Here is an 18,639-nt window from a genome sequence, read left to right as displayed (position 1 = left end):
ACTTTTTTGCTCTAGTGTGTTTCAGCCCCTTTAATCCATTTTGTTGACCGCCCTGTTTAGGCCGTCTGACACTACCAGTTCTCAACGCGAGGCAATAAAAAAAAGTTGAAGTAATAAAATACGTTTTCTCCAATACATGAAGAGTTGCCATGTGTGAGACATGATAGAACATAATTTTGAGTGTGGCATCATTAACTTATATATTTCAGTGGGCTGCAGTTTCCAGGATTTTGTAAAACTATTCCGTTTCTAGAAAGTTATAAATCATTAAGTTAACTGATCTTAGTACTACTTTGATTTGCTACAGTGTGAATGTGGTACTGTGAGTACATTTCAATATGAAAGTTTGCTGGTTTGGGCATTTGGGGCTAGAAGATGATTCTTAATTAAATCTTACCCGCCCCCCCTCCCCGCACTTCACTCTTTTTTGGGTTTCGTTACATAAAACCGTCTGTATAATATTTTACATGGCCTTTTTGTTTTTATTTAATTTAATTATCAGTTGGGGGTTATTAGGACAACCGTACAGCACACTGAAGTGTAGCTCAGCTGCTGTGCAAGGGTTAGCTGCTGCTCAGGGTTTAGCTGCTGTGTGTGTGGCTCTCTGTATGTATGTGTGTGGCTGTGTGTGTGGCTCTCTGTACGTGTGTGTGTGGCTCTCTGTATGTGTGTGGCTGTGTGTGTCGCTCTCTGCATGTGTGTGTGTAGGAGAGACAGCAGTGTGAGAGACAGCAGTGTGAGTCTTCTAGGGAGAGCATGGTGTGTGAGAGGCAGCAGTGTGAGTCTTCTAGGGAGAGCATGGTGTGTGAGAGGCAGCATTGTGTGAGAGACCGCAGTGTGAGACCTTTTATTTATGTTTTGGTTTTTGAAACAAATAAAACGCATGGTTATCTGCAATATCATTAGCTCAAACTCGCGTAAATACGCGACCTATTGCATTGCAAATGCTATAGGTCTCGCATTTGCGAGAGATTAAGCTATTGGCATTGTAAATGACAATGCCATTTATTTATTTATTTTCAAAACCAACACATACATAAAAATTGTCATTTACAATGCCAATAGCTCAAACTTTTCAAAAGGCGAAACCATTGCATTGTAAATGCTTGTTATTCATTTCTAAGGGGTTTGCCAAAACATTTTTCTCGACTGATCTCTTGGTGGGGTGTGAGGGGTCAGGAAAAACGCATTGGCTAGGTTTTTTCCTGGTGACAGAAATTAAGGAGCTCATGACAGGGTGGAAGGGTTTGGGGCATTGCAGAGTAGGTTCGGGTAGAGGGATCACTGGGGAGCGTTGGCTGAGGCATGTGTGAAGGCCAGTGGATGAAAGAAAAGGGGATGGTGAGGATTGTATGTTGTAATAATGGTTTGGAGTTTTTATTGATGGGAGAATTAAGAGTGGGGAGGAATGTCAGGATATTCTTTTGTATTAGTGAGGTTTTGAAATTATAATTGTAAAATGTAGGACTGCATACCTGTCCTAATAAAGCGCTCTTTTACTCTCACTCATTTCTGCTTATTTATAATCCCGACCGATGGGTGCTCCTGGGGGTGACATCTGCATGATGTCCACCCCTGGGTGGCTTCGAGTGGGTGGCAGATTCTAGGCCTCACGGGTGGATGGCATTGGTAAAGGTATGCAGGGGGAGGGGCTTAGAGTCCATTAGGCTTTGGTTATTTTAGTGTGTCATTCCGATGCTGTGGTCCTAAGGTAGGGAGTAAAATATTTCAGCTTGCCCTCCCTCTCTACCTAGATTTGTATTATTTATTTAGTTAATTAGTTAAGATTTTTCGAATTTCTAAGGTTTTTAGATGTCGCTTGGACAGGTGGCAGAAATGTAGGATCTCAAGACAGGCCAGAAGGGTTGGGGACATTGCAGAGAAGGTTCAGGTAGAGGGATCACAGGGGAGCGTTGGCTGAGGCATGCGTGAAGTTCAATGGATGAAAGAAAAGGGGGTGGTGAGGATTGTATGTTGTAACAATGATTTGGAGTTTTTATTGTTGAGAAGGCGTAAGGGTGGCAGCTGTCAGGATATTTTATGGTATTAGTAAGGCTATGAAATTACAATTGTAACATATTGAACTGCATACCTGCCCTAATAAAGTTTCCTTTTACTCATAATTATTTAATTAATTGTGGGTTTCTAAAGCGCTAGAATCGACTCCCGAAGCAGTATCTCTGCGCTGTAGACAGCTGGGGAACCCGTCCTGGCTTTCCCTGTGAGATGGTCCCTACTGGGTATCTCCAAGGTGAAACCAGGCATCCCCGGCGTATGTGGGGGGCCGTTGTGGAGATGAGGCAAGCTAATGCCCAGAGTTGCCGAGTGTGATCCCTGGTTAGAGTAGGCACCGAGGCGAGAATTATCGAGTCCGCTGACCCTGGTCCTCGACCTTGCCGCGTCGGGAATAGAACCCTGGTCCCAGGCCGTCCTCTGCTTCCGGGTCTACCGCCTCTAACCAGCGAGCCACACCACTCCACTCATACTGGAGTCTGGGTATTTATCATCCCACCCAAGTGTGCCATGTACTTCAGCATTACTTAAGCCACAAAAATAAGTGATGGCGCCTTCCATGGGGTAATGACCTGCCCTTTCTGGTCCTCATGTCTCTCATAGGTGTTTAGGGTGAAACCTGCACCCCTCATCCCCCACTCTGGGCTGAAAACTTTCTTTTTAGGGCCCGCATAATTTTCATGTAATTCAGCAGAATGAAACTCTGCCAATACTGTCCACCTCAAGTTTTAAGTAGGGAATTTCTGAGAAAACTGATCACCAATAGCCAATTTAAAAAGAATTGGCATGGCCAGTAGTTCTTTCATTTTTTTTATAATGGTAGCAGTCACACACAGGCACACATCATACTTTCTCTCTATTTCTCTCTCTCTAATATCTATGTCTCTCTCTCTCTCACACTCACACACGGTCAAACATGCATTACTCTTAAACACACAGGGACTAGAGAACGTACTGGTATTGGTAGCGCTGGTAGTACTGGTCATAGTGGTGATGATAATAGTAGGGGTGGCAGTAGTTGGTATGAGGGTGATGTGGTGATAGTGGTGAGTTTATGGTAATGGTTGTGGTAATGGCAATGAGGGTAATGGTTGTGGTAATGGTGGTGGTAGCAATGATTGCGGTAACAGTGTTAATAGTGGTGAGTGGGGTGCTTTTGGTGATGGAAATCCAGGTTGTGGTGGTAATGGAGTTAGAAAGGATAAATGTTTTATTGATAATGTTGGTGGTGTCCATGGTCATAAGCATTGCAATAGTTGTTATATTGGTGAGGATAGTGTTAGCAGTGGTGGTAGTGGTGATGTTGGTGGTAATGGTGATGACAGTCATAGAGATTGTGGTGGCGGTGGTGGTATTAATGGCAGGGGTGGTGTTGGTGGAAGTGATAATGGCCATGATGGTGGTGATAGTAGTAAGGCACTCCATTGTCAAGATTTCAAAGGTTATGCAATGGAGCTGTTGTTAGAATGTAATGTAATGTAATGTAATGTAATGTGTATACTTGTAAAGCGCGCTGTTGCCAGCCGGCGTCCTGGCGCTGTATACCGCAGGGGAACCCGTCCTGGCTTTCCCTGTGGGATGGTCCCTGTTGGGAATCCCCAAGGTGGAGCCAGGCATCCCCGGCGTTGATGGGGCCGTTGTGGAGATTAGGCAAGCTAATGCCCAGAGTTGCCGAGTGCGACCCCTGGTTAGAGTAGGCACCGAGGCGAGAATTATCGAGTCCGCTGACCCTGGTTCACGACCCTGCCGCGTCGGGAATCGAACCCTGGTCCCAGGCCGACTTCTGCTTCCGGGCATGCCGCCTCTAACCAGTGAGCCACACCACTCCACCGAATAAAAGTGTCTTAGCTTTGTCTTTTATGTATTGTTCTGCATAAGTTAGCATTCGCTGCACCATTTTATGTTTGACCACTATTTTGAGCCATGTTCTAAACTAGCTTCTCTCTTTCTCTGTGAGAAGCAGCCTTGGTAATTTTCATTTTCTTCAAGGTCGGGCCTTGCTGTACTAATGAATGCACTGTTCTAATTAGCGCATACCTTTCCCACTAGAAAGGGGCCTGCTCCCACTAGTCCAGCGATGGACGCAGGAAGAATGACCTTAACATAGAGATAGTGTGTGCCCGGTCCCAGCATCGAAACTTATCTTTCTGTACCTCCTTTGTGTAGCTGCCTCCATCTGGAAATTTCCAGTCTGGGCGCGAGTGACCAGGGTGGCCCTAATCTGGCCATTTCCTACAGTTGCCACCAGTACAGAAACCCCATTGGGTGAGTAGCCCATCCCCTCCTGAGGACGGGTGGGGAGGTCAAGGCCACTGTCGGGTTGGGCGGACGGACCAGAGATCCCTGCACGAGAGAGTTACTGAACCCACAGCTGCCCCTTCTGTCCTGCTAGACGGTGCCTTGACCAGCGGTCAGCCCCACTGGGGTCCAGAACGGGGAAACCTTTAGACTAGCCATTTGGTATGAAGAGTCACAGTGGAGAATACATTTGTTTGAACTGTGTGCACCAGGTGAGTTTGTTTGGGTTCTTTGTGGTACCATTTTGGTTTGTATTTGGCTTTGTCTGAGGACCGATTTGTTTGGTACAAAGTGTTTGCAAAGACTTTGCCGGGCAACATAACAAATTTTGCTCACTTTTGAAGATGCCCGGAATTAGCCAGTTCTTGGTTTCTTGTTGTCGTTGTTGCTCTGCAGATGCTCGACTGGAAGAAAGTCAGCCAGCGCCTCCAGAAGGCGCTCCGAACTTTGATATGTATGAAAAGGATGGTCTTGGCCCTAATATGTTTAGTATGCTATGGCACAAATTTACGTGGGATAATGCTGAGTTGAAGTGGCTGTTGACGGGCACTTCTGATAAACAAACAATTCTTCTTTTACAGGAGAAGTTGTTTGTGAAAAGAAGTAAACTGTCTATGTTTGATTCTCTTCGAATGTGGCAAAAAGAGACTAAACAGAGGCGAATGAAAGCAGAGAAAGAGGCCCAGAAGAGGATAATGCAAACATTGACTCAGAAGGCTTTAGCACCTAATAGAGAGAAACAACAGATACAAATTGAACGTGACAATAGGAGGTTTCGATTGAATATTGATAAATCTTATGTGACCCAAGAAGAAAATGATACGTTTGTAGAGCTATTGTTAGATACTCGACCCCCACCCACATATGCCCCGTAGAGGATATATCCTTCTCTTCACTCCCAGATTCAGCTACCGGGTTCTCTGTCTCTGCTGTTTCTGCTTCTATTACTGTTGATCGGACTGCCTTGGCCACAGCACCCCCTGCCCTTTCTTGGTCCTTGCCGTCTGTGGCAACTATGACTGTTAGTACTCCTGCTACACCTATTGCTTCAGTGTCTCTTTCACCAGCTCTTACACCTGTAACACAGCCAGCAGCAACATTAGTGCCAACTACCTCTGTTATCACTCCCACTGTGTTCTTCTATTCCCCGACATTACAGAGTAGTTGGACACCAGTATGTGGTTCTGAGGATAGAGACTGGATTAAGTTCAAGGAGCAAATTGCTCCGTATGTACGATTGGAGATGGGAGATAGAGAGAAAAAGGTAGTGGCTAATCTGGCAGGGCAATGGCCCGAAGCCCCATTTATGGTATGGAGGATGTGTGGAATGTGATGAAAGATTTTGAGCTTTTTGTGCAACAGCATACCCTTAAGCATATGTCCGCTACTTTGATCGGTCTTTGGGAACAGTTTTTCAATGATGCAGCACCCCAGAATCTTTATGATATTAAGGATCATGTATATGTTACTGATATGGCACCTGGTCAAGTTTTTGGTAATATTGCGACGTTGGTTGCTTATCGGGGCAGACTGTTTGAGAAGAGTTCCACCCCAGTATCTCAGTTTCCTATGTGGGAGGTTCATCCTATCTATCCTTCCGAAATACCAGAGTTCAGAGATCAGCATAATGTTGTTACTAGACCAGTGGCAGTGACCCTTAACCAAGAACAATGGGTTTATACTCCGTGGGAAAGGAGTGAAGTCTTGTCCCTTAAGACTCAGTTACCTGATCTCAGAAAGAATCCAACTGTGTATTACAAAAAATTGACTGATGCTGCCTCTTCTACAGTGATGACACTTGCTGATATTGAAATGTTCTTTGGCTTATTAGTTCCGCTTGATATTTGGAGGCAAGTACACACACAGGATCATGCTGCGGAATTGGGTGGTACCTGGGATCAAATTAAAGTATGGGACGAGGAACGGAAGCCATTAGATAAGCCTAGACCAGAGATCCTTGCTTTGCCCGGCCGTATCATTGCGTATGTGCATTCACTTATCCCTCTGAGAAAAGTTTATTCGGACAAGTTATTGGCTTGTCGCCAAAAGAAAGATGAGAGTGTGTCTGACTTTTTTGCTCGGTTTGAGGGTGTGTTTCTAGTTCATAGCAGACAAGGTTTGTCGATCGAAAGTGGTGTTCGATTGTTTGTCAATAGATTTGCCTCCAATTTGCTTCCTGAGATTGAGACCCAATTGCAGGCTCCAGAGAGCACCTGGTCCACATCTTCCAATTTTGTTATTTTGAATATGACACAATGTTATGAGCACAGGAAAGATGAGGACGGAGATGAAGCACAAGGATTTAAAGACGAAGTTATTGTTGCAGCAGGCTTCAAGAGGACGTGGTGGTAGTTCTGCCCAACTGCTTCCACGCACGCCTTTAGGGATTAATCAGTGTGCGTATTGCAAAGAGGAAGGACACTGGCATAGCAAGTGTTTTGTGCTTTTGCAGAAGGTGGCAGTCCAGAGAGGATGAGGTTCTCCAAGGCGGGGTAGTGAAGCTGGTGGTCAGGACAGGGCTCAGAATGCTGTGGCCTCGCAGGATCGTTCTGATCAAAATTACTTTGATGACCCTGGGGGGGGGGGAGACAGTATTATCATGGTGATTATGACATGGATAAGGTGACAAGGATGCCTTACAGCTAGGACAGCCAGGGACAGAGTGAGGGACCAGTTTCGATACCTGCACCTCAATGTTTGTATGGATGTGCATGGTTTAGCTAAGGAGTTTTTGGTGGATTCAGGTACAACAAACAGTTCTATTTCTCGTTCCCTGGTCCCGGGATCGGCTCTGTCTGGCTATAATAATGTTTCAGTAGGTTTTTCTGGTGTACCAGTTGTGAGCCCCATTTCAAAACCCCTTACGTTGACTATTGGTCCTTTCACTGTGGATTTGCCATTCTTGTTGACGTCTAATTGTGGAGAAAATTTGATGAATTTGGACCTATTAAAGAAATTGCATGCCACGGTGTATTGCTCCCCGGTGGGTGTTTACATGACAATGGGTCCGGATGTAGTGCGTGCTATGCAGTGCCTGTCCAAAGATGCGCCTCTTCCTGCAGAATTTAAAGATGTACCGCCCTCCCTTTGGGCAACAGGTGACACAGATGTGGGACTGTTACAGCACCACCAGTTTCGATCCAAGTTAAAGGCAATGCTATTTTACCTCGCATCCTTCAGTGTAAAATACTGCAGGCAGGTGATCAAGCTTTATTGCACATTGTACAGGACTTGATTGAGAAATGAGTGGTTCAGAAGATGACTGCTTTTGTTTGTAATAGCCCTGTTCTTCCTATTTTCAAATGGACACCTTCTTGTTCCTCTGATGATCATGCAGATGTTTATCATTTTGTGATTGACTTGCAGGAAGTTAATAAAATAATGATCCCCCAGTTTCTGGTGGCCCCTGACATTACGACTCTTTTGACAATGATTCCTTCTTCTGCTACATTCATTTCTGTCATTGATTTGAAAAACATGTTCTTCAGCATTCCAATTCATCCAAACAGCAGATATCTGTTTGGGTTCACCCTAGTTGGTTGAAGCTTTCAATTCTGTTGTGATCCTAATGGCTATACAGAGAGTCTGCATATCTATAATCAGGCATTGAAAGGTCAGCTGGACTCCTTTTTGCTCCCTACAGGTAATGTATTGCTTCAGTATGTTGATGACTTGCTCTTTGCCTCGGATACAGAACAAGGTTGCAGAGACAGTACAGTAAAATTGTTGTTACATTTAGCTCAACATGGCCATAAAGTATCCCTTTCCAAATTTCAGTATTGTCGACAGGAGGTCACCTACTTAGGTCACCTACTGTCGAAGGAGGGTAGGAGATTAACCCCTGAGGGCATCAGTACCATTGTTAAAATGCCCATTCCGCAAACTCAGAAAGATGTGCGCGCTTTCATAGGTATCACTTCCTATAGCATGATGTGGATACCTAGCTATTCTCTGTTAATTAAACCCTTGCTTGATTTACCACTAAAAGATATGCTTAAACTCCTGCCATGAACACCAGAATGTCAGCAGTCTTTTGAGCAATTGAAAACTGTGCTTTGTTCTGCTCTAGTACTCTGCACCCCCGACTATGCTAAGCTGGTTATGTTATACGTCCACGAAATGGCTGGTTGCGCAGATTCTGTTATAATACAAAAATTTGAAGATAAGCAACAGCCTTGTGCTTATTCCTCTGCTGTGCTTGACCCTGTTGGACGAGCCCTCCCAAGCTGTCTAAGAGCAGTCGCGGCCTTGGCTGTCTCAATAAGGCAATCGGCTGGACTCGTACTTGATATTGATCTCACAGTCATGGTACCACACGCTGTGGATATACTTTTGAAAAAGACAAAAACACAGCCCCTCACCAGTGCACATCTGACAGGTTATGAGTTAACGCTGTTCGCTAAACATATAATTATCAACCGATGTGCCACCTTGAACCCAGCCACATTACTGCCCCTCCCTTCTGAAAATGATGAAAATGAGAAACATGATTTTACCTTCCGGACGTAAGAAGAGATGAAAGGATGACTGATGTTCCCTCATCTGACCCTCAAGGGGAACTATATAACGATGGCTCTTGTTTTAAATTAACGGATGGCACTACAACTGCCTCATATGCTATTACTATGCTGCATACGGTAGTTGAGATATCACAAGTTCCCTATTAGTTGGCCCTAGCTGCAGAGCTTGGTGTACTAATATGAGCCTGCGAGTTGAGTGAGGGACTGGTTGTTAATATTTATACTGACAGCCAGTATGCCTTTGGAGTCGCCCATAATTTTGGTCGACTCTGGGCAGAGAGAGGGTTCCTTACTTCCCATGGAACAAAGATTCAGCACGGTCATCTTATTTATAGGCTTTTGTCCGCTTTGACACTTCCTAAGAAATTTGCAATAGTGAAGTGTGGCGCCCATCGGAAAGTTACTGACGATGTTGGTAAAGGGAACACTTTTGTAGACCAGACAGCTAAGGAAACAGCACGGACTAGGATGAAAAGAATGTTTGTAGCAGGTCCCACATGGTGGGAGCCCAAGGTCACAGCATTTGAAGATACACTTGACAATGTGAAAGAAATACAGAGTGAGGTCACAGTGGAGGAAATCGGCCGTTACCGGTCGGTAAATGGCCTCCTACATCTGGCCCTTAGTGAAGTATTGCATGGTGTGGATCAATAACTTGAAGTACGTGGTGGTGGTTGTCTGTACATTCAGTAAATGGGTTGAGGCTTCTCCTACCACAGACAATACAGCCATTGCGACTGCCAAGGTACTCCTGAAGGAGTTCTTCCCTCATTTCGGCTTGCCCCGTTTGATCTGCAGTGATAACGGAAGTCACTTTAATGCCAAGGACATACTGTTAATTTGTGATGGTTTGCACATAAAACAGAAATTCCATGCTGCAAATTAATTGTTGTGATTATGCTAAAAACAATACTTAGAATATCCTGGTTCTTGGAGGAGAAGTATCCTGTACATTCCTTGGTTGGTACAGCATCCACGCCTCCTGAGCACATTTTTGTTACTTTGGCCCCTCACAAAGAAGAGCATAGAAAGTCTTACATAGACATTGAATTTTTACAAATGTTGCATCAAGTCCATAATGTGTTCAATACAACTAACTGTTGGGTTTGTGGATTGCTCTCCTCAGTTACTCATAAGAACGACAATGTGTTGCTCATGCCATTGTCATATATTGGTAGCTTTGAAGGTTAGTTTGAATTTTTTGTTATGGTGCACTACCATTTCCAATCTCTACTCTGGTTATTATACCTGCTCATTCTCGCACTGTGCTAGAGTATATACATTTTCATCACAGGTTTACTCCCATAGAACCGGCAGGACAAGGGATCTTCAGTACATTGTCCCCAAAATCCTGTATGAGCACATATGAAAAAGAGAAGAACTAAACATGGCATAGAATGGAAATAGCTGACTTCCAAAGGTTCAACACCTCTGAGTATTTTCAATCTTTCCAAGCTCTCAATATTACTAAGGACAAACTGAAGCCGGTGTCTATGGTCAACACAACAGCGAGTCTCTGTACCCAAGGGACTTGGGAGGTAAAGGTGGGGGAGAGTAAATGCAATTTCACCAACAGACTGAGAACGATTAATAGTCCGCCTTTAATCCTACCCCATAATGTTGATTTTGTCTGTGGATCCTAAGATCATGTCTGGTTCAGAGGGGATGGTCAGGCAGATGTCACCTCTTTTTCCTCCTTCCCCCTGTGTATGTTGGAACCCTGGGTGTAGTTCGCGTAGTAGCGCTACGCGTAGCTACGCCAAGTGCACTTCGCACTATGCGAGCTACGCGTAGCTTCATGAACTGCATAGTGCACTGTGCAAAATGCTGTTCGCACTGATTGCACAGTGCCGGATGATTGTCCACACTGTGCAATCAGTGCGAACCGCATCTTGCACAGTGCAAGTGGTCGTTTTCTGCCGCTCGAGTGGATTTCTACTCGAGCGGCAGCTTTCTCAACGCGGACTGGTAGTTTCTCATCACGAGCGGTCGCGAGCATACGCGACCACTCGAAATGAGAAACCTGATCTCCCTGCGTTGAGAATCTTGCCGGGAGGTTTATTTTCCACGCTGGCGATTGGCAACTTCATGTTGCTGAAGGCGAATGAGGAAAAAGTCTCGCCGGGATGTAATTTTGCTCGCTCGCGGTTGCCAACTTAACGTTGAGGACCGTGAGCATGCGGAAAATGACCTCTACACTATGCATGTTTGCACTGTGCTACGTGCAATTTGTGTAGTGCGAAGTAGTGCAAACTACACGAGCGTAGCGTAGTACTTCGCCCAGGGTTAGTATGTTGATCCATCCAATTAGCATAAAGATCATCAGCTGCAGCGCAGGAGTACATACTTGCCCGGAGTCAGAAGGGTTATTGACATAAAGTATATAGATCAGACAGATACCACCGCACAACAGTTTGGGGATGCCATCAAGGGTCTCCTACCTTTTTGGGGTCCCATGGCTAATAGTCTTCAACTTCGTCGGCTAACAAGAGTTGTGGAGGGGGTTATTAATATAACTGCTGGAATACCGACAAACATCACTGCTGAGCTTCAGGCTACTAGATTAGTCACTTTGCAGAACCGGATGGTGTTAGACGTCATACTTGCAGATAGGGGTGGGGCTTGTCGCATAATTGGAAGCAGGTGTTGCATTTACATATCTGACCACGCCCCCAATGTGTTTGCAGCTATATGAAATTTTCCTAGACTTTCGTCTGACATACACCAAGAGATAGATACTTGGACCCTAACGGGGTGGTTCTGGAATATGCTAACAACATGGGGTTGGAATATTCTTGTAGGAGAGTAGGATCTGCTTACTATGGTTACCCCCACTTTTTGCTGGTGTTTCACAGGTTTTTTACTTTAGTCTGGCTGGGGCCCTGCTATCCAGGACGCCAGCCTAGCTGCTTCCTCTCTAAATGGATTACATGTACATTAGGTCCATTCCAGTTTGGTTACTGGGGTACCCTTGTGAGTCCCTACTATATGGTACACCAGGTAATCAGGGCATAGGTACCCCAGACACCTACCAGGAGTTGCAGCATGTATTATGCCACCCCTTGGAAGCCTTCCAAAATGACCCAACAGGACTGGTACAGCAGCCTGGGTAAGGTGGTGCATACACCCCTTACTAAGATATAGGTTACCTATATCTACCTTTAATCACTGACACATATAAACCTATCAGTTACTCCTATGGCAGGCCTTATCAATCCTGAAGGCAAATTGCTTGGTTTTGTGTGAGAGGGTGCCCATGCATGAGCTGAGCCCCTCTGCAGCTTTCAGAGCCTATTCTCTGAGGCTGTTCTGTGATGCTGCCAGACCATGTACTCTTAAGTGCATTATAACCCCCGGTAAATGCTAACTTTGGAATGGCTGCGTGGAAACATGTTGTGTTTGGTGTCAAACACTTTGGAATCCTACTCTCCCCCCCAGTCCTGGCAGCGGGGGTAGAATTCCACCCTTCTAGAGGGAGAGACATACTGGTCTAACCGGTAAGAGTTTAAAAGATCCCTGGCATCACAAAATGGATGCTGCAGCCACAGACACCAATCTGGCCTCCTGCTGATGACCGAAACTCTGGCAGGGGAGGCCTGGACAATGGGTTTCCTGTCACAGGGAGGTGTAACCACCTCCCAGACAGACTTTAGTGTATTGGGGCTGGGTGGGTGCACTCTGAGAGTGTGTTGAAGTCAGCACTGGGGGCACATTTGGTGTTCCTGTGCATAGTCCAGTTCAAACCGGTTAAAGGGGCTACCAGCCTTTGCTCTGGTGTGAAACTGGACAAAGAAAATGGGTGTAGCCATCTCTCTTTCCAGACCCTCCCATAGGTGGGTCCCCAGAGTATATCCAACCCCCTTTCTTAGTATAAGTAAGGGACCCCTGGCAACAGGACTTTAGATTACACCTGGATGAAACTCGGAAACTGAATCCTGGAACTTCGACACTCTACTAAAAACTAGAGGATGGAAGAATCTCCCTTGGGGTCAAGGAGTGACTCCCTGCTCAAGCAGGCACCAACAAACCAATTGCCAGTCTGCATCCCTGAAGCACCCGCCAAACTCCGGAGTATTTTCAGCCCAGGAAGAGGATTTCCAGACTTCTCGAAGACTGACCCGAGTCCCCAGCAAAGCTGAGACCCACAACCCTCACGAGTGATGTGGAACCGGAACCCCTGGACACTGTGCACATTTGGTAGTGCATTGACTTTCTGACCTTTCCTGAAGTTGTGCTTTGGGCTACTTGTAACCCAAGCACCGAGCACTATCTGCACGGACGATTGTGGGCCTACACTCCACGAGTGTTCCATGAGCCTGCTTCTTGCATTTCAGCTTGGGGCTCCTTTGCGATCCCTGGTCCGTTGATGGTGGGTCCCCATGAAGGCAACTTTGATTTTCCTTGGGCTTCCCTGGTTGCTCTAGATGTGCCTTGACTCCCTACAAAGTGGTGAGTCCCTCAGACCTTGCTAGTCCACATCGAAGCATTTCTTTGATTCCTGCATGGGTTGCTTTTGCCAAGGCTTGTTGTGTCCGATCCGGGCACCGATACCCCAGTACTCGATATCCTTTGTGGGACAGCTTGATTCTAGATCCTGGTTGTCGTCGCCACCTCCTGGTCCTCGTGGCTGAAGAGTCAAGCTTGACCTTCTTCACCAGAAATCACCCGACAACGGTGGGCATCCGCCATTCGTGCTCCTGGTCACTGGCTAGTGATCCAGACTCTGTCCCCTCTGCTTCCAGGTTCTTCTCATCTTTGATCCAGGCTTGGATCACACCGGACACTTTCCTCTACGACGGCAGCAGCACTTTGCAGCAGATCGCCATTGAAAACGACGACGAAACCTGACACCAAAAGACACCTATGCACCCGGCTTCTCTGGGTGAGATAACTCGAGTACTCCAGTGCTTCAGTGGGTGTTGGCTCTAGAACCCCTTAAGTCTAAAGGGGTTTGCTCAAAGTCCTCCTCTAAGTGTCCTTTATCTTTAAAATTCCAACCGCGACTTTCCCCCAAAAAGTTAATGGTGTTTTGCGGCTACGTTCACACACTGCACGCGTTCCCCGTGGGTCCCCTGTGTCACTACCTTGGGTGGTTCCTGGTGGCCCCAGCAGTTCTAAAGGCTCTAGGCTTTTTGTCTATGCAAGTCGTGGTTCTTATACCACTTTCTTAATATATGGTTTGGTACGCCCCTAGGGCTCAACGTATATTGTGCTAATTTACTGTGTGTTATTAAGTTTACTGAATGTACTTTTGCCTCTAGCCTCATAAAGAGACTAGAGGGATGTGTTTAGAATAAATACATATATTTTATATATATACCTGGTGTGGTTCTCCTTTCATTTGGTCATTCACGAGATTATAGACTGGTAAAACAAGCTGCTTTACATTCCTCCAAGACTTAGCCTGAAGGCTGCTCTCCACAGCTACCACTAGGATAGTTTTCTATAAAGGTTGTCTTTAACCTACCATCAATAAGGGTCTTTTGGACTGGTTCAAGGTGCCCACTAGAATAGTGGACAGCATATGCCAGGCCAACTTCTCACAATTCTCACCTTTCTGATTGTGGATGCTAGTATTATTTTTACATGTTGCCTCTGTATGTACTGTCTCCCGGCTTGTTGCACCTACTGTGTAAATGTTCTCACCCCTAAACAGAAAATATCAGTTCATGATGCTAGTTATGAACTGATATTTTACAGGATAACACCAGCTTATAGTGATGTTTCTTATCCTTTCAACATGTTATACGTTTCTTGATAGTAACATTAAATTGTTAGCTTCTGATAAAAGGAAGGTCTGTTAGAATAAAAATGGCTTAGCAATGTCTTTTATATATTGTTCTTCATAAGCTAGCATTTGCAGCACAATTTTATGTTTTGCCGCCATTTTGCGCCATGATCGAAACTAGCTTCTCTCTGTCTCTACAAGAAGCAGCCTTGGTAATTTTTGTTTCCTTCAAGGTTGGGCCCTGCCGTACTAATGAATACACTGTTCTTATCAGCGCATACCTTTCCCACTAGATAGAGGCCTGCTCCCACTAGTCCAGTGAAGGGTGCAGGCAGAACGATCTTGACATGGAGATAGTGTGTATCCTTCTGTACCTTCTTTGTGTAGCTGCCTCCATCTGTAAATTTCCAGTCTAGGCGGGCCTTCATTGGTTCTGAACCGTACATAATGTATAACCAGGCTTGCTGATGTCAGTCCTCTCTGCAGCACTCCTAAGCGACTGGGCAGACGGGGCTCTGCTCAAGTGCATCTGAATAAACATATACTTGGTTTGTATTCTCTACTGTCTGACCGACTCTTCATTTGTATGGAAGGCTGAGAGGTGTTCGCGAGTGACCCGGGTGGAACATAATCGGGTCATTTCCTTCACTGTGTAAACATTACTATTCAGTGCCCATGCATTTTGGGAAAGGCAAAGCAGAAGAGGGGACTGCTGTGAGCCATGGTAACAAGGAGGGCAACAAGGAATGCAGGGTAGAGCAGGAGCTGGATCTCTGTGAGCATCAGCCCAGAACTCACAGGGATGGCGAAGTAGAGCAAGGAGGGCAGGGTAGAGCTGGAGCAAGAACTTCTTTGAGCAGCAGTCAAGTGCTCACATGATGGCAGAGTAGAGCATGAGCCAGGATTGCTGGGGCACCAGACAAACACTCACAAGTAAGGAAGGTAGGACAAGAGCCAGGATAGTAAGACTAGCAGAAGCTCACAACGTGTCATGATTTGTTTTGCCCGGTGAGTGCCTGTCCCTTCCAGATGCAGCAGCAGACAGCAAAATTCCAACACTCACACTACCTGCCAAGACAGACACTGAATGGCTGTCCTGTTGGCACATGTAAAATGTTCCTCCTCTTGCATAAAGCCAAATATTAAAGGGAGCTGACCCTATCTATATATGCTGTCCTGTGGGCTGACCTAAAGAATGATGACACTTTAACAAAGCAATGACTGAAGGAGGTTGACTCTCAGTCGCGTTGTGAAAGAAGCATTACTAAGAATATGTTGTATTTTTCAAAATTATAATGGGTTGATTTCACAGCTAGAACTGTCTCTGTAGTTCAGACCTAATAAAAACGGATCCGAGTTGGATCTGTAAGTAAAAAAGTAGCACAAAAGTGTTTTTTTCTTTGTTTGAGTCACTGGTGGAGGGAGCAATATGCAGGGCATGGTTGGGGGGACACAACACAGAGGGATTGGATATGGAAGGAAGCTATATTGCTCGGGTGTAGCAACAGAGGGCGAGAGTTGGAAGCAACATGGAGGTTGCAGGCAGGGGAAACAATACACAGGGTTGGGTCAAGCAACATGGGTGTGGAAGAAGGAACATGGATCCCAAGGGAGAGAGAGAGAAGCACACAGGCTAGAGAGAGGAAAATTGGACTGTTGAGGAACTACATTGGTGAGAAAGCAAAACAGAAGAGGAGTTCACTATGGCGACCACAACATTGTAGTGGAGGAGAAGTGCACAGGTGAAAGGGAGCAACAGAGTGTGGCAGAAGAAAGGAGAGCACAAGACGAGGAACCATGCTGGGAAATAAATAAATGCACCCTCAAGCTGTGCCAAATTAAAAAGAAAAAGTAGTGCTTCAAAAGTGAGCAGTGGAAGGACACAAGTTATGCGTCCATGCTTCTTGGGAGGGACTCACAAAAAGAGGAAATGAAACCCACACAAGCTCACAAAAAAAGCAAGCAAATGAGAGAGACAATAAAGGCAACCAACGGTAAGCCAACTGGAAGGTGACAATAGGTCTTTTCACCAACAGACATCTTGCTCTGTCTGGTAGGCGAGAACTAAAGAGGACCTTCTGGTATCCAGCCTTCCCCATTAGTCATCTATTCACTCATGAAAAAGAAAAAACACACTTTAAACAAATACTGAAACTTCCCTGGTGAATGAATGCAAGGCGGTGGCATATATATTGTTGACATTTCCAAAAACTTGGGGGCACCGTATCTCAGCGCAATGATCACTGTCATTCAACAAAAATACTTTTCAAATGGTCACGTAAAGTTGGGAGTCTGTTAGATTGGAGATTGGCAGTGCAAGATGTTGTGCTCCATGGCCGAGGACTGGCTCGTTGTTTTCGCATGGTACTTGCTGCCACCGGAAGCCCCCACCGCTGGAGCCATCACCTTGGTGTTCAGGCACGTGGTTCATCTCTGTCTACTCGTTATAGGCACACCAGCTGCTCCACCTGTCAGATTATGAGCAGCTCAGACATGCTGAAGAAGAAAAATAAAACACAAACGATGCAGCAGTCACTGGTAGATTGGTGTGCTCACATTGGGCAATTAAAGAACACTTTACAGCGTCAGAGATAAGTACATTCTCGATAAGCCACCACAATTTCATTACTGTCAAAGCACCAGTCTGCTGTGCCCACAGAGGCGGGCTCTTTTTTATTTTTATAGAGATATAGCGCCCACTGTCTGCGCGGGCGTCATAGCGCGCTAAGCAAGAGTGGCAGGAGAGACTCCTCAATGAAATATCACAAATGCAATCATAAACAGATAGTACAGCAGTACTAAATAATACAATCTCGGAGAAACATAACATCAGCTGGTATCGCCGACATCCGTCGGTGTGTGAGCACAGGCAGGGCACTCCAGAGATAAAGGCACAGAAGAAAACGAGGAAGGGAAAGCTAGACAGGGTGCTAGCTTGGCCAGTAGGACTGGAGAGGGGGCTTCAGATTTTCCAACAATCATGCACGCGGCCATATAATATAAAAAAATACATTACATGGGGGTAGAGGGCATAGAAGGGGCTGAAGAGGCAGTGTAAAGGGAGTGGAATACGGATTGGTAGGGATACGGAGGGGGTCATTATGATGGCGGGCGGTTCGCAACCGCCGGCTCGGCAGTGGCGATCCGGCTGCCATCCCAACTTGATTTACCCCAGCCATATTATTATGGCGAGGGTATCGCGGCGGACAGAAAGTCCGTCCATCGCTTTTCCGCTGGTCAGCAATCGTTACAATTGACGTCCGGGCAGACTTGGCCACTAATATGGTGGCGGTGCCTACCAGGCACCGCCATCCATATTAGGATGGGTGCAGTAACTGACCTTTCCATGGCGGCGATGCTGCCATGGAAAGGCTGGCAGAGATGTGCTTTGGGGTCTGTTGCGGGCACCCAGGGGTGTGGGGGGTGCACTCGGAGGGTACCCATTCCCATGCACAAGGTGACAGGTGCGATGCCTGCCATGTTGTGCATGAGAATGCACAACATGTCAATTTGGCATTGCGGCGGGTGCAGCTGTAAGCAGCACCAGCTGCAATGTCAAATATGCAGGATGGGACCGCCAGGGTGGCGGTTGCATCATAATCAGCGGTCTGGTGGCCGGTCCCAGCACCGCGAGGATGGCGGGCGGACTGAAGTCCGCCCGCCATTCTAATGGGCCCCTAAGTGAGGGAAAACAAAGTATTTTGTAAACCTCTCAACATTTTTTTAACTTTCAAAACAGATATAGAAAGGGAGAGTGACTGCGTTTTAGTCTGTGTGTATGTAAAATTCCGACAGACACCTCCACATATCCGAATGAAAGCACCTGAACCCAACTATTTAACAGGGAATACATTTATTAGGAGGTATACCACCCCACACACCCCCCTGAAGCCACGCCGCTGAGGATAGATCAGGTAGTGGGCTCTGAGAGAGAAAGGTAGGGTGGATGCTGTCCACAGCTAGAGAGCAGAGATGTACAGGAGATAAGCAATCCACAATGAAGCAAGTGTGAGAATTAACTGTAAGTCAAGGTGGAGAAGGCGCAGGCAGTGAAGAGTAGAGGCCGCATTCTGGCAACTC

This window comes from Lissotriton helveticus, chromosome 3_1 (genome assembly GCF_964261635.1).
Source record: "Lissotriton helveticus chromosome 3_1, aLisHel1.1, whole genome shotgun sequence".
NCBI classification, from domain to species: domain Eukaryota; kingdom Metazoa; phylum Chordata; class Amphibia; order Caudata; family Salamandridae; genus Lissotriton; species Lissotriton helveticus.
Note: the sequence above shows the minus strand (reverse complement) of the source record.